The following is a 17116-nucleotide window of genomic DNA, read 5'->3' as shown; positions in this document are numbered from 1 at the left end:
AAACGCCAGCTTCACACTTTATAGAGAGGTCCCTCACACATTTGTTGGATGTTGTGGAGGACAGAAGATCAACAATCTACTCGTAGGCAGGCAGGAGACCCTCCAGTGAGCTCACCAACCCCACATAGTGGCTACGTTATTGGGTTTCAGCACCCTCCACAAGAGGACAATGGATTCATTGCCTGAAGACAATGAATGACCTCCTCCATGCTGCCAGGGTAAGTGCTTCTTGTCTTCTGTCATCACACTGTCTCTCAAACACCCCTCACCATGCCACATGGACTCCACATGCTGCCACCTTGCTGGGCCCCACCACCCCGATCTCCTACACACATCCTCATCTCCCCGATACTCCTCACATCACAATTCATCCCAGACAGTCTTCTGGGTCACTATTTGGTGAGCACCTCACTGCATCAGATCCACATCAGGTGAAGGCGGAGATGTCCCAGGGATCGGACAGTTGGAGGTCTGTTAGATTCCAGGTCTCAGCTGTGCCCCAGCCAATTGCTGCGCCTCTGGACATGTTCCTCCCTCAGCTGCTGGAGATGCAAAAGCAGAAATACCAGGAGGGGGTGGATGTGAACATGGTTGAGTCATCGGAGGGGGCGGGGAAGATCACAAACTGAAATCTTGCCGGCGTAAATTCTGTTTATGCAAGATTTAGCAGCCATTATGGGATTTGGGCCTAATGTGGCCACTAAATCAGGCCCTTCACTTCATCCTTGTCTCCCCTTGTCCATTCTTTCCCACCTATATTCAAGATTCCTCTGATCCCTCCATCATAGCACCAATTTCCACTTCACTGGCCCCAACCTTCTCCCCTTCACTATGGATGTCCAATCTCTCTACACTTCCATCCCCCACCAGGAGGGTCTGAGGACGCTCCACTTCTTCCTTGAGCAAAGGCCGAATAATCCCTGTCAAATCTTCTCCTCCTGGCTCTCACTCAACAATTTCTCCTTTAACTTGTCTTACTTCCTGCAAATAATAGATGTGGCCATGGGAACCCACATGGGTCCCAGTTATGCCTGTGCTTTTGTGGGTTATGAGGAACATTCCTTGTCCCAGTCCCATTCAGGTCCTATCCCACAACTGTTTTTCCATCATGTCAAAGACTGTATTAGTGCCACTTCAGGACCTGTGAAAATTTATTGATGTTGCTTCCAATTTCCACCCCTCTCTCACCTTCACATGGTCAATCTCTGCCTTCCACAGCTACCTTGGCTACAGCTTCTCAAACCCTGCTTCACATGTGGACTCCACCCCAATCTCCCAGTTTCTCTGCCTCCATCGCATCTGTTCCAATGATACCACCTTTGAAAATGGTGCTTCTGACATGTCTGCTTTTTCCCTTAACCAATGTCCGCCCTCCCCCATCACCCAATCCCCCCCCCCCCCCCCCCCCCCCACCTTTATTGTGGTTAACAGGGCAAAGAACAGTACAGCACAGGAACAGGCCCTTTTTCCCACCAAACCTGCGCCAACACATTTTGCCTTTCTAAATTAAAGACCCTTTACCTCTATGCGGTCCATATTCCTTTATTCATGTATCTCTTAACCAGTTTAATCAGGTAATCATTTAACCAGGTTCAACCCATTTTTCACACACCTCTGCCCTCACCCATTCTCCTGCTTCTCAGAACCATGATAGGGTCTCCCTTGTCCTCACTTTTCACCCATCTGCCTCCGCATTCAAAGGATCATCCTCTGCCATTTCTGCCAACTCCAGCATGATGTTACCACAAAACACATCTTGCCTCACCCCCCCAATCAGCATTACACCGGGATTGCTCCCTCTGTGACACCCTGGTCCACTCCTCCCTCATCCCCAACTCCTCATCACCTTCCAATGGCACTTTCCCTTGTAATCACAGAAGGTGCAACACTTTTCTCCTTTACCTCCTCCCTCCTCACTGTCCAGGGCTTCAAACATTCCATTAGGCGAAGCAATATTTCGCTTGCATCTCCTTTAATTTGGTCTTCTGAATTTTCTGCTCCTAATGCAGTCTCCTCTACATTGGGAAGACAAAACGCAGACTGGGTGGCCGCTTTGCAGCAGACCTTCATTCAGTCTGCAAGCTTGCCATTTCAACTCAGAATCTTGCTCTCATGCCAACATGTCTGTCCTCGGCCTGCTGCATTGTACCACTGAAGCCGAACACAATCTGGAGGAACAACACTTTATCTTCCGATTAGGCATGTTACAGCCCTCTGGGCTCAACACTGAGTTCAACAATTTTACACTGTGAACTTTCTCCTTCATCGTTTTTTAATATTCCAAACATTTTTGCCTCAATGCAAAAACTCTCCCTCTCCTTCCGTATCTGCCTCTTGTTCTTAAGTTTTGCTTTCATCTTGCACCAACCTTCATTCTCCCCTCAACACATTCTGACATATTTGTTGCAATCTCTCCTCACTCCCACCAATGACTGACCTTTTACTCTGTTCCAGCTGTTCCACCCCCATTTATACAATACATAATCCAACACATTTCTTACCCTCTCTTTAGCTCTGAAGAAGAGTCATATGAAATGCTAACTCTGTTTTCTCTCCCGACAGATGCTGCCAGACCCGTTCAGTTTTTCCAATGTTTTCTGTTTTTATATCAATTCTCTGTCTGTGCCCTCAGTATTTTTCTCAATTAAACTTTCTGAAAAACCTTCATTCCAGCTCAACTTCTGGAGACAAGTTATCTTGGTGCAGTAATTATGTTTGTTAAAGTTGGCAAACAGCTGCTAGTCAGGTTGAAAAAGGCAAGGATCCCATTGTCTTGGAGCTGTGATTAAAAATCACGCTACATTTTGTGCATAACCCACTAAACCTACAAGGAGAGAAGCAGACTGTGGAATTTAAATCCCAGCCCAGCTTAACCTGAACAGATTGCTTGCAGTGACAAATTCCACATCAAAATGTAAAAGAAAAACTTTCATCACCAGCTGTGCCCATGAGGGTGGCGCTGTTGACAGCCCTGGAATAGTCCGGGAACATTCCAGACTGACTCACTCTCCAACCGAGAGAGCAGTGAGAAGAATAAAATTCAGAAAGAGTGAGAAAAAAATACTGAACTTGATAGCTATCAACAAGAAGGCATGCATTCATTAGAAGGTTCAGTACATTAATAACAGGTCTTTTACAAGATTAAACCTAGCATAGAGCTTGCAACACATTTTTTTGAGGAATGTACAGTGTCCTAAAATTTGTCCTACAAATTATAATTATTCTTATGTGCACTCATTAATTAATTCTCAGGATGTGGATGGGTATTGTTGGTATTTATTGCCCTAATGAGATGATGAGTCTTGCATTAGGAGAAGCGCTTTGAGAGAACAAGATGGCTTTGCAGGCCACTATAAAGCAGAACCCACATTAATGTGGGATTGGAAATACACAGAGGCCAGACTGGGGGACACATGGCAGATTATTTTTCCAGAAAGACAAAAATGGTCAGAAGTGGGGTGTTTGCTGATGCTTACATGGTGTCCAGCATCATGACCAAATGCAGCAAGTCCTGGTCAATATCCAGGTTTGGGCTGACAAGTGGCAAGTAACACTCACACCACAGATGCGCCAGGCAGTGACCATCTCCAACAAGAGAGAATGTAACCGTCGATATTCAGTAGCATTACCATTGTTGAATCTCCCACCATTAACATCCTGCGGGTTATCAATGACCAGAAAATGAACTGGACCAGGCATGTGAATACTCTGGCTACAAGAGCAGGTCTGAAGCTAGGAGTCTTATGGCGAATAACTCACCTTTTATATTCATTCATGGGATGTGGATGTCATTAGCTGAGCCAACATTTATTGCCCATCCCTAATTGCCCTTTTAACTGCGTAACTTGCATGGCCATTTAGTTGGGCATTTGAGAGTCAGCCACACTGTTGTGGATCTGGAGTCACATGTAGACCTGACCAGATAAGGTCCATTAGAGAAGGGAATCTGGCGTCCTTACCTGGTCTGACCAAGATATGATTCCACAACCACAACAATGGACTCCCCAAAGAATGTCCACCATCTACAAGGCACAAGTCAGGAGTATGCTGGAATACTTTCCACTTGCCTGGATGAATGCAGCTCCAACCACATTCAAGATGCTCGATACCATTCAGGACAAAGCAGCCCACTTGATGGGTATCCCTTCCATAAACATTCAATCTCTTCACCACCAACAAAGAGTGGCAGCAGTGTGCACCATTTACAAAAGGTACTGCAGGAACTCACCAAGGCTCTGTAGGCAGTACCTTCCAAACCCATGACGGCTACCTTCTAGAAGGACAAGGGCAGCAGACACATGAGAACACCACCACCTGGAGGATCCCCTCCAAGTCACTCACCGTTCTGACTTGAAAATGTATCACCATTCTTTCACTGTCACTGGGTCAAAATCCTAGAACTCCCTCCTTCACAGCATTCTTTCTGGTTGTATCACAGCTTGGTATGACTCCTACTCTGCCCAAGACCGCAAGGAACTACAAAAGGCCGTAAATGTAGCCCAATCCATCACGCAAACCAGCCTCCCATCCATTGACTCTGTCTACATCTCCTGCTGCCTCGGCAAAGCAGCCAACATAATTAAGGACCCCACGCACCCCGGATATTCTCTCTTCCACCTTCTTCCGTCGGGAAAAAGATACAAAAGTCTGAGGTCACGTACCAACCGACTCAAGAACAGCTTCTTCCCTGCTGCTGTCAGACTTTTAAATGGACTTAGCTTGCATTAAGTTGATCTTTCTCTACACCCTCGCTATGACTGTAACACTACATTCTGCACTCTCTCGTTTCCTTCTCTATGAACGGTATGTTTTGTCTATATAGTGCGCAAGAAACAATACTTTTCACTGTATGTTAACACAAGTGACAATAATAAATCAAATCAAAATCAAATCAAATCACTGTGGATGTACCTACACCTCAGGAATTGCAGTGGTTTATAAAGGCAGCTCACCTCCACCTTCTCAAGGGCAACACAGGGACGGGCAACAAATGCTGGAGATGGGACTTTCACCCCTCAATTGATTGGCTGGCAGCTCTCTAGATCCAGGGTTGTCAGCGACACTCCCGTTAATTAATTGGAACTTTTCTTTTACATGTTTAACAAGAAATGTGATAACTTTATAGTTACTGTTCTGGAGTTTCAAACAGCTTGTTCAGTAACACCACCAATACACTATCCCTCTGCTCAAATAATGTATGATCCCCTCAATGGGTTTGCTGGTGGTAGGGAGGGCTTGTATCTTTACTGGATGGCCTTCCTTCCACCCTCCCACTCCCTGCGACCACTCCACATTCAATGGTGGGAAGAATGAGGCCTATAGGCCGGCCTGCCTGGCCTTACCTCAATTGTGGTCCTTAAGTGGGCAATTAATGGCCACCTAAGGGTCATTTCCTGCCTGGCCTCAAATTGAGACCTGGAAAGTGACCCTGCTCAGGCTTGAGCGGGAAGGGGGGGAATGTCTCCATCAATGGACACCTTTCAACTTCAGGGTCCCCACACAAGGGTAGCACCACTCGGTTGTTCACTCCCCCCACTTTCCTATTCTTCGATCTCTCCACCAACATCCTCAACAACCCCCCATTCTCCACCCCAGAGCCTCACCTCCCCTCTCCACCCTGTGAGCCCCACATGTACCTAGTCCTAGACTCTGGGACTTTGATTCTGGGAAAGGCTTGTGATACCAGTCCTGTTCATTGCAGCTTCTGGCAATCCTGATTGGCAACTCTCTGAGGCAGTACTTCCTCTTGAGTGAGGGGTGGAAGTCCCATCTCCAGCCAATTAACACTCAAATGGCTGCAGGGCAGCTAGCATTGGTGGGGATGCATCTGCCAATTCCTCACCTGGCAGCCTGGGAAACCTTGCTATCTGGAAAATCCTGATCCTGGCAGATATAAGGAATATCAATTTTTAATTCCATTTTAGGGCAGCACGGTGGTACAGTGGTTAGCACTGCTGCCTCACAGCGCCAGGGACCCGGGTTCGATTCCCGGTGTAGGTCACTGTCTGTGTGGAGTCTGCACATCCTCCCCGTGTCTGCGTGGGTTTCCTCTGGGTGCTCTGGTTTCATCCCACAGTCCAAAAGACGTGCTGGTTAGGTGCATTGGCCATGTTAAATTCCCCCTTCAGTGTACCCGAACAGGCGTCAGAGTGTGGCGACTAGGGGATTTCCACAGTAACTTCATTGCAGTGTAGATGTAAGCCTACTTGTGACACTAATAATTAAACTTAAAACTTATTCCTTAATGTTACTTTAAGACAATGGGCGGGATTCTCCAGTCACATGCGGTCCAAGACCAGAAATTCCCGTCCGAGCTCAACAGACCAGTGAACGGTCTGCTGAATTTTCCATCTCGTCCACATCAGTTCCCATGGCAGGTGGGACAGCAGAATTCCAGCCAATTCCTGGTTTATTTCCACCAGATAAAGAATACTGCATTACCACATCCCTCCAAATCAAGCCAAAACATGCTCCAACGTCTCCCAAAACCCCAAAACATCAAGACATTGGGGATTTCCTATAATTTATTGAAATGGGAAGTTAAAATATATCAAACAACTGGCATTTTGAACAAGTAACACTGTTACTTTACTAACTATGAAAGGAGAAAATATCAAAAACATTGAAGCCCAGAAAGGGAAAATCAATGCAATTACTTTAGTCGATGCGATAGACTAATCTTTTGCTAATAATTACGTGATTACATGGGTCACTTTCGCGAAAGGTTCAGTTGGAAAGCTATTTGTCTCCAGGGGTCACAGTGTAAACATACTGACTATTCAATATGCTATTAATTTAGCTAAGTGGCTCTACAACAGCACTCATTACTGGACTGTCTTAAATATTCAAAGTTCAAATCTATAAAGCACTATTTTAAGATTTTGCCAAGTCAAAATAGCACCTCCATCATAATGATCAAATTCAATGAGTGGTGAATAGAATCCAAAATACATACACCATTAATTGGATACTGACTTGAATGAAACAAACGCAATAGGTTTTTAAATAATCAGTTTGAATACAGTGAGCTTCTGCTGGTGCTGAAGAAAATGCTTAGCAGGGATTGATAGGGATGATATCAGCTTTTGAATTGATGTTACTATATACTTACATGCAAGATGTCAGCAGTGCTTCAATGCTTATCACATGTGTAATGAACTTTGTCTCATGGAATAACAAAAGTCAATGCACTGGGGTCAGGGGGTGGATAGTGGAAGAGGGGTGGTGTTGAAATAGAACATAATTGTGACTGTTTTTAAGGCAGAAAATGTCCCCAAAAGATGGTCCAATTTAGAAGGTAAACATCCCGTAGCTAAAGAGTGTCAGAAACATATTTGATGTCATATTGCTTCAAGCGTTCAAGATGTCTATGCCTGTTCCATAAAAGTAGGATTGGGCACCTTGTAGATGCTAAAAGTGGTTTACCCTGGATGACACAGATATTAGGCCTGGTATGTTAAGGAGTAATTGGTTGACATCCAACCTAACCCAAATTAATTAAAGGGACTGTAAAAAAACACCATTAAACATGTACATTAAAAAACAGCTGACCTTAATGTGGACTCATGAGGAGAAAGAGTAATCCCCAGCTCCTAGACTTACCTTTACCTTTCAGCTGGTATCCTAAACTTCCTCTGGAGCTGGAAGGTTGGGAATGAGGGAGCTTTCCGATCAAACCTGGAGTCAGGCAAGGCTGTCCTTTCTTCCTTTCCTTGTTTCTGTGTGCTGTATCAAACCTTTCGGCCAGTCCATTAGGAAGGATGCAAACTTAGGAGGGGTGACAATTCCAGGCACTGGAAGCACACCAAACATAACCTCCATATACATGTACGGCATCGCCATCTTCTGCTCGGATCCACTGTTGGTTGGCAGACTGATGAACATCTGCAACCAATTTAAGGCCACCTCAGGAGCCAAATTAAATTGAGGCAAAAGTTGGGTCATGGTCTTTGGGAACTGGACTGATACTTTGTCAAAAACGGTTGACGAAGGAAGGGCCGTGGATGTCGTCTATATGGATTTCAGTAAGGCATTTGACAAAGTCCCTCATGGCAGGTTGGTTAAGAAGGTTAAGGCTCATGGGATACAAGAAGAGGTGGCTAGATGGGTAGAAAACTGGCTTGGCCACAGGAGACAGAGGGTGACAGTCGAAGGGTCTTTTTCCAGCTGGAGGTCTGTGACCAGTAGTGTTCCGCAGGGCTCTGTACTAGGACCTCTGCTATTTGTGATATATATAAATGATTTGGAAGAAGGTGTAACTGGTGTTATCAGCAAATTTGCGGATGACACGAAGAAGGCTGGACTTGCGGATAGCGATGAACGTTGTCGGACAATACAGCAGGATATAGATAGGCTGGAAAATTGGGCGGAGAAATGGCAGATGGAATTTAATCCGGATAAATGCGAAGTGATGCATTTTGGAAGAACTAATGTAGGGGGGAGTTATACAATAAATGGCAGAGCCATCAAGAGTATAGAAACACAGAGGGACCTTGGTGTGCAAGTCCACAAAACCTTGAAGGTGGCGGCACAGGTAGAGAAGGTGGTGAAGAAGGCACATGGTTGCCTTTACAGGACGGGGTATAGAGTATAAAAGCTGGAGTCTGATGTTGCAGCTGTATAGAACGCTGGTTAGGCCACATTTGGAGTACTGCGTCCAGTTCTGGTCGCCGCACTACCAGAAGGACGTGGAGGCTTTAGAGAGAGTGCAGAGAAGGTTTACCAGGATGTTGCCTGGTATTGAGGGTCTTAGCTATGAGGAGAGATTGGGTAAACTGGGCTTGTTCTCCCTGGAAAGACGGAGAATGAGGGGAGACCTAATAGAGGTGTACAAAATTATGAAGGGTATAGATAGGGTGAACAAGGGCGGGTGGATCAATAAATTTGCTGATGACACCAAGATTGGTGGAGTAGTGGATGAAGTGGAGGGCTGTTGTAGGCTGCAAAGAGACATAGATAGGATGCAAAGCTGGGCTGAAAAATGGCAAATGGAGTTTAACCCTGATAAATGTGAGGTGATTCATTTTGGTAGGACTAATTTAAATGTGGATTACAGGGTCAAAGGTAGGGTTCTGAAGACTGTGAAGGAACAGAGAGATCTTGGGGTCCATATCCACATATCTCTAAAGGTTGCCACTCAAGTGGATAGAGCTGTGAAGAAGGCCTATAGTGTGTTAGCTTTTATTAACAGGGGGTTGGAGTTTAAGAGCCGTGGGGTTATGCTGCAACTGTACAGGACCTTGGTGAGACCACATTTGGAATATTGTGTGCAGTTCTGGTCACCTCACTATAAGAAGGATGTGGAAGCGCTGGAAGGAGTGCAGAGGAGATTTCCCAGGATGCTGCCTGGTTTGGAGGGTAGGTCTTATGAGGAAAGGTTGAGGGAGCTAGGGCTGTTCTCTCTGGAGTGGAGGAGGCTGAGGGGAGACTTAATAGAGGTTTATAAAATGATGAAGGGGATAGATAGAGTGAACGTCCAAAGACTATTTCCTCGGGTGGATGGAGCTATTACAACTATAGGGTTCGTGGTGGGAGATATAGGAAGGATATCAGAGGTAGGTTCTTTACGCAGAGAGTGGTTGGGGTGTGGAATGGACTGCCTGCAGTGATAGTGGAGTCAGACACTTTAGGAACATTTAAGCGGTTATTGGATAGGCACATGGAGCACACCAGGATGATAGGGAGTGGGATAGCTTGTTCTTGGGTTTCAGATAAAGCTCGGCACAACATCGTGGGCCAAAGGGCCTGTTCTGTGCTGTACTGTTCTAGTTCTAGTTCTAGAACAGTGGGAAGCTTTTTCCCAGGTCGAAGGTGACATTCACGAGGGGTCACAGGCTCAAGGTGAGAGTGGCGAGGTATAACTCAGATATCAGAGGGACGTATTTTACACAGAGAGTGGTGAGGGCCTGGAATGCGCTGCCAAGTAGGGTGGTGGAGGCAGACATGCTGGCATCGTTTAAGACTTACCTGGATAGTCACATGAGCAGTCTGGGAATGGAGGGATACAAACGAATGGTCTGGTTGGACCAATGAGTGGCACAGGCTTGGAGGGCCAAAGGGTCTGTTTCCTGTGTTGTACTGTTCTTTGTTCTTTGTCCTTTGTTCTTTGTCCCTTCACCTTCCATTCAGACAACCTGAAGATGCTGGAAACATATTTCAGATCTTTCCTGTATGCCCAGAGTCTCATACACTAAAAACGAGAAGGAATATGTAGCCATGATAAAACAAAAGCTGAGTGTTTGGGCGTGATGTTCTTTCTCCAGTGTGGGTAAGATCCTGATCATTGGTGCAAAGCGTTTTCAGCAATGCTGTACATGGTGCACGAATGGCTGAACCGTGACGGTTACCTAATCCACCTTTCCACTTTCTCTGAGGATTAAAAATGTACCATATCTGCAGGGACACAATATACAAATGTCTGGATAAAACATCTAGAGGGAAACAACATACCCATTGTTGCCCTTATCCAGAAGGCCACCTAAGTGTGCATAGACCTTCGGTACTCAAAACACCAAGTGTCCCTATGTTCTGAGGTTCTGCTGTCCCCAGTATTGTGAAGGATGGGACTGACCACATTGCCATGGAACGTACTTTTCAATTGGACCATGTCATATCATTTTTCACTCAGAGAGAAGAGCATCTTTGAACACAAGTCTATCAGGCCGTGATCTGCACATAAGATCCTCGAGGTCCTGCAGGAAAAGAAGATGGTGGATCCTGGTCCCCTGAGCTGATTAAGCCTCATTGTCATAACTTTTAAGTAAGCACCGAGATGTAGCTTCGCCAGTGGTGAGAAGGGCTGTCCCTATCCCATCATTCCTGTATGTGCGGAGTCTCACACCTTTTGCATATTACCCTCAAGGCAACCGCAGTGGGCAAGATGCCATTTACCAACTCTTACTAGAATATGCCTTTGCAAAGCAAAACTGGAAAAAGATGCAGAGGTTTTTGGCAACATTCATCCTGAGCAGCTCCATAATGCAGGACTGTTCACTACGGGCTGTTCCCAAGTACACACACTGAAATAAACATCAATTTCTGCTGGAGCATCATTAACTCGGCGAAAGACGCTCTGTAGTCTGCCCAAAACCTTCCGGTCTTCAAGTGCAAAGCACTGTCGACAACTGAGAGTTGCAGTCTGGCACATTCCAAGGTCCAGGCTTTGTGCTGAAGGATGCTATTATGCTTGGGGCAGCTGCCTCGAAGGCACTTTGGGAAAGACCACTGTTTAAGGCCCTTCATGATGTGGAGATGCCAGCGTTGGACTGGGGTAAACACAGTAAGAAGTTTAACAACACCAGGTTAAAGTCCAACAGGTTTATTTGGTAGCAAAAGCCACACAAGCTTTCGGAGCTCCAAGCCCCTTCTTCAGGTGAGTGGGAATTCTGTTCACAAACAGGGCATATAAAGACACAAACTCAATTTACATGAATAATGGTTGGAATGCGAATACTTACAGCTAATCAAGTCTTTAAGATACAAACAACGCGAGTGGAGAGAGCATCAAGACAGGCTAAAAAGATGTGTATTGTCTCCAGACAAGACAGCCAGTGAAACTCTGCAGGTCCAGGCAGGCTGTGGGGGTTACAAATAGTTTGACATGAACCCAATATCCCGGTTGAGGCCGTCCTCGTATGTGCAGAACTTGGCTATCAGTTTCTGCTCAGCGACTCTGCTTGATGCTCTCTCCACTCACGTTGTTTGTATCTTAAAGACTTGATTAGCTGTAAGTATTCACATTCCAACCATTATTCATGTAAATTGAGTCTATGTCTTTATATGCCCTGTTTGTGAACAGAATTCCCACTCACCTGAAGAAGGGGCTTGGAGCTCCAAAAGCTTGTGTGGCTTTTGCTACCAAATAAACCTGTTGGACTTTAACCAGGTGTTGTTAAACTTCTTACTGTGTAAGGCCCTCCAACCAGAGTACACTGAGGGGCTGGAAATTGTTTCAAATGCTTCAAGCTGTAAATTTGACATCGAATGAATATTGTAATTATAAGGTGCAATCATAAGTTTAGTGAGGCAACTCAGACCACCATGCTTTGTATTGGAAACAACTGCTCTGGTTTGCACTTAATGTAAAGTTGACTTTGAACTCTTTTGTAATGTATTTTTACAAATTTTGTCAATGAAGTATAGTTTTGGGAGAAATATAAGCCGGTTCTATACTTATGAGACATGTGATCCAACTTACCATGTCCCTGTCCCCGTCCTCTTTCACTCTATACTACAGGCACTGAACAATTCAATTTCTAGAACAAATTTTCACGTGTGGATTATTATTTTCTGCTCATTACATTTTTTAAAAGCATCCATTCCTGTCCAACCTCTGGAAATAATCAGTCACAGCATTATAAAATATAGAATCCCTACAGCGCAGCAGCAGGCCATCTGGCCCATTGAGTCAGCACCAACTCTCTGACAGAGCCTCCCACCCAGACCCTACCCATGTAAACCCACATATTCACCCCACTTAATTCCCCTAACCTATGCACCTTGGGAAGCGAAGGGGGAATTTAGCATGGCCAATCCACCTAATCCGCACATCTTTGGAATGTGGGAGGAAACCGGAGCATCCGGAAGAAAGACACACAGATACGGAGAGAACGTAGAGTTCACACAGACAGTCACCCAAGGTCAGAATTGAACCTGGGACCCTGGAGCTATGAGGCAGCAGTGCTAACCACTATGCCACCATGCAGCCCTTTAGGCCTTGTAAGGTCAGTCTCACAAAGAAATGGACAATAGAGCACATTCTTTGGACTGGAGAGCTTTTGCATTTGCTGATTTTGTCTTAATGTTGAAAACAAAATAATATCAAACCAGAGCAGAAATGTTTACTGTCACTGAATTTAAAGTGTTTTGTTCTATTTTGCTGATTAACAAACAATGCTCATATCACCATTTTGCACACTCTAAATTATAGAAAGGATATTATTAAACAAAAGATTTACTAGGATGCTACTGGGACTTGATGGTTTGAGTTATAAGGAGAGGCTGGATAGACTGGGACTTTTTTCCTTGGAGCGTAGGAGACTTAGGGGTGATCTTATGGAGATCTATAAAATAATGAGGGGCATAGATGAGCTAGATAGTTCCCAAAGTTAGGGGAGTCTAAAACTAGAGTCCAGATGGACATTTTTTTCATACAGAGGGTGGTGAGTGTCTGCGACGAGTTGCCACAGGTAGCAGTAGAGGCGGGTACAATTTTGTCTTTTAAAGAGCATTCAGACAGCTACATGGGTAAGATGGATATAGAGAAATATGGGCCAAATGCGGGCAATTGGGACTAGCTTAATGGTTGTAACTGGGCAGCATGGACAAGTTGGGCTGAAGAGCCCATTTCCGTGCTGTAAACCTCTATGACTCTAATAGCGCTTTAAACAGGATTTCGCTGGCAAAGGATTCAGGCATATCGTCCCGGAGAGAAATTGGTCTTCTTTGGTGCAACCAAGCAGGTGATAATGAACCCAATCATTTGCACCTCACCAAATCTTCTTTTCTATTGACACAAGTGGGAGAGTAAATTGAAGGACAGGTCAACTCAGGTTACTCTCCACTTTCACCCACATGGTACAATGAAAAGACTGGGGAAAAACTGCCTTTACACTTTCAGCTTCTGATGCCAAAAAAAGGAGAACTTCTTTGGTAATTGGGAAGAAAAGGGTTTTAAATATATTTTGTTTTGTTAAGTAGGAAAAGCATACTTTTTTTTTCATTTTTGTGTGGGACCATTCTTGTGAAGAATGGAAAGATATGTGTTGCTTTTAAAATACCAATAGAACTAAATATTCAGCTGATTCCTGACATAGCCATAAAAAAGCTTCTCTGCAATATGAATATGATGAATAACATTTCATTATGAAACAAACCCACTGTATATTTGTCCAGTGTAGATGTGTGCATTTGCTTTTAACACTGTGCTGCATTTAAAATCAAATCTTTCAGTCAGTTTAATTTTCCCAGTGAGTGCTATGTATGCACAGCACCACAGCAGGAATCCCTCCATTTCACTTCCCAACAAAAACAATTCCATTCCTTTCAGAACGCAGCCAGAAAGTACATCAAGAGTGAGGAAACCGACTAACTGAATGTGACATCAGTTCTTTTTCTGGATCCCAGCATTGAAATATGCTCTGTACACTTCTGTGTTGATAACTGGCACAACCGAGGCAAAAAAAAGGCTTACAGCTCAGACCTGAGCAAATATATATCCAAATGCAACTTATGTAAATATGAGTGTGCAGGATCCAAACATCAAACATTAGGAATGCGCGAGGTTCTGACAGGATGGTGTGATAATGCATTGATAGAACAGCAGATGAGGGATGTGTATTTTTCAGCAACTGCACATGTGCCAGAAATGTGCCCTTGGAAAATAAATATTTTCTATAAGTAGCTGCATAGTCATCAATCGCAATTTCGATTTGCTGAAATTTTATCATTTTATCTTGAGACTTTTATCCATTGTGAGAACCCAACCGCACTTCACATTGCTTGTGCAATGTTGAAGGATGGTTCGCTTAGAAGGATAATCTAACATAAAATCATTGGACTATGAAGGTCTAAATTTGGATATGCTGGTGGGGTGTAGATGAAGAAGGAATTTGACTCAAGTATATACATTTATTCAGTGCACTAGAGACTCTCAACCTCAACTTCTTTATTCATTTATTCTTTGGATAAACCTCTCAGTCAGTCAAAATTGAGATTCAAATTTAAGTTCCCATTATTGGTAGCCTAATGTCCGTTCCAGAGCGATATTTAATGTTCTTTTAAATTAATACTTGCTGATTATTGTATTTGTTTATGAGAGTGATTACAGTGTTAGGGAAACTCTATTATGGAGGGTGGCATGGTGGCACAGCGGTTAGCACTGCTGCATCACAGCGGCAGGGACCTGGGTTTGATTCCCGGTTTGGGTCATTGTCTGTGTGGAGTTTGCACGTTCTCCCCGTGTCTGCGTGGGTTTCCTCCAGGTGCTCCGGTTTCCTCCCACAGTCTGAAAGACGTGCTGGTTCGGTGCATTGACCTGAACAGGCGCTGGAACGTGGCGACTAGAGGAATTTCACAGTAACTTCATTGCAGTGTTAATTTAAGCCTTACTTGTGACCAATAAATAAACTATAAATGGGCAGGTCAATTATAGCCTAAGGCAATTAGATAGTAAAGATAAATTCCTCTATTCCGCCCAAACCACAAAATCAAACAAGTATTTTCTATTTACACATCCCGCCAGTGTAAGTTTTCAATTTCACACCAGCCAAGTGACGAAGGGTCATCCAGACTCGAAGCGCTGGCTCTATTCTCTCTCGATGTGGAGATGCCGGCATTGGACTGGGGTGAACACAGTAAGAGTTTTAACAACACCAGGTTAAAGTCCAACAGCTTTATTTGGTAGCAAATACCATTAGCTTTCGGGAGGCTCCAAAAGCTAATGGTATTTGCTACCAAATAAAGCTGTTGGACTTTAACCTGGTGTTGTTACAACTCTTACTCTATTCTCTCTCCACAGATGCTGTCAGTCCTGCTGAGATTTTCCAGCATTTTCTGTTTTGTGACAATTTGTGTCACATTGGAAGCAGTTTGTATTTGTACCCACTAGGAAGAGGGTCAAATCACTTGACTTCTGTCAAATCATTGAGATCATGGAAGCTGTAAGACAATATTGGAGCAGCTCGTGATTCCAGACAAAACCTGTTGGACTTTAACCTGGTGTTGTGAGACTTCTTAATATTGGAAAGAAAGTGAAATGGATTTAAAAAATGGCAAATGGACTTCAGTGTCAGTAAATGTGAGTCGATACATTTTGGTAAAAGAAAACCAAATAATTCTATTTTGAACAGGGGGGAAAACTCGGTGAAGTTAAATTGCAGAGGGATTTGGGAGTTCAGATTGGCAAGACATTAAAAGCAGTTCTTCAGGTGGATAAAGCCATAGAAATCTGCTTTTTATGGAGAGATATAGCCGGATTTCTCTGGTCTCACACACCCCACCAGTGCCACCAGTGAGAATGGAGAATTTGGCGCTCAGACAGAATTCTATTCACCGCAGCGGGACCGGAGAATACCAACTGTGGGCAAGGTCAGAGAATTCCAGCCATAGAATATGAAGTCATATTTCATCAGTGAATCTATATAAACCCTTAGTAAGATCTCAGTTAAGAGTGCTGTGTGCAGGTTTGGGCTCCAAAAGTAGGAAAGGTATTGAGGCAATAGAGAAGGTAAAGTCCAAGATGCTGCCTGGTTGGAAGAAATGCAAGGAAAGATTTAAAAAATTGGAAATGCTCAGCAAATCTGTCAGCAGCTCTGAATAGAGAAACAGAGTTAGCAGAGTTGCTGAGATCTGATGAATGGCCCTCTCTTCTAGCAAAATTAGCTCTGAGTTTTCAACAGAAAAGCACTGTAGATATTGGATATCTTACAAGCAGGAAAATAGAGTTAATGGGTTGTATGTTATACCCCCTTTTCCTGCCCACCTCCAATCTGGATGGCACGGTGGCACAGTGGTTGGCACTGCTGCCTCATAGTGCCAGGGACCTGGGTTCAATTCCCAACTGGTTAGGTACATTGGCTATGCTAAATTCTCCCTCAGTGTACCCGAACAGGCGCCAGAGTGTGGCAACTAGAGGATTTTCACAGTAACTTCATGGCAGTGTTAATGTAAGCCTACTTGCGACACTAATAAATAAACTAAACTAAACCTGTCTCCCATGTTACAGCAGGGAGGGAGGTGCCAGGCAACCTGCAAGCTCTTTGGCAAATTCATGGCCATTTAAGGACCTCATTCCATCTCCGCCACTATTTTACCCACAGCAGGAGAAGGCACAGTCCAACCAGCCAGGCAGCTTTCACTGCATGGGCTGCTGTTGGGCAAGAGTTGGGAGGGACCTCTTGGAGTGGGGGAGGTACCCTGCATCAATTAGAGGCATGTCACCCTGCCACAGTCCCCCTCTCCCCCAACACATCCCTTTCTTACATCCCTGGCCTCTCAAACTTGGCACGTCACCATTCCCAACACCCCCCTCATCCCCACCCCCTCACTGGTGCTCTCAGTCAGGTCCCATTTAGAATTATTTCTCTCAAAGGGCCGTGGGTCTGTGGAATTTACTACC

Source organism: Mustelus asterias, chromosome 5, assembly GCF_964213995.1.
Source record: "Mustelus asterias chromosome 5, sMusAst1.hap1.1, whole genome shotgun sequence".
Classification (NCBI taxonomy): Eukaryota; Metazoa; Chordata; class Chondrichthyes; order Carcharhiniformes; family Triakidae; genus Mustelus; species Mustelus asterias.
The sequence above is the reverse complement of the archived record's forward strand: the minus strand, read 5'-3'. Positions refer to the sequence as shown.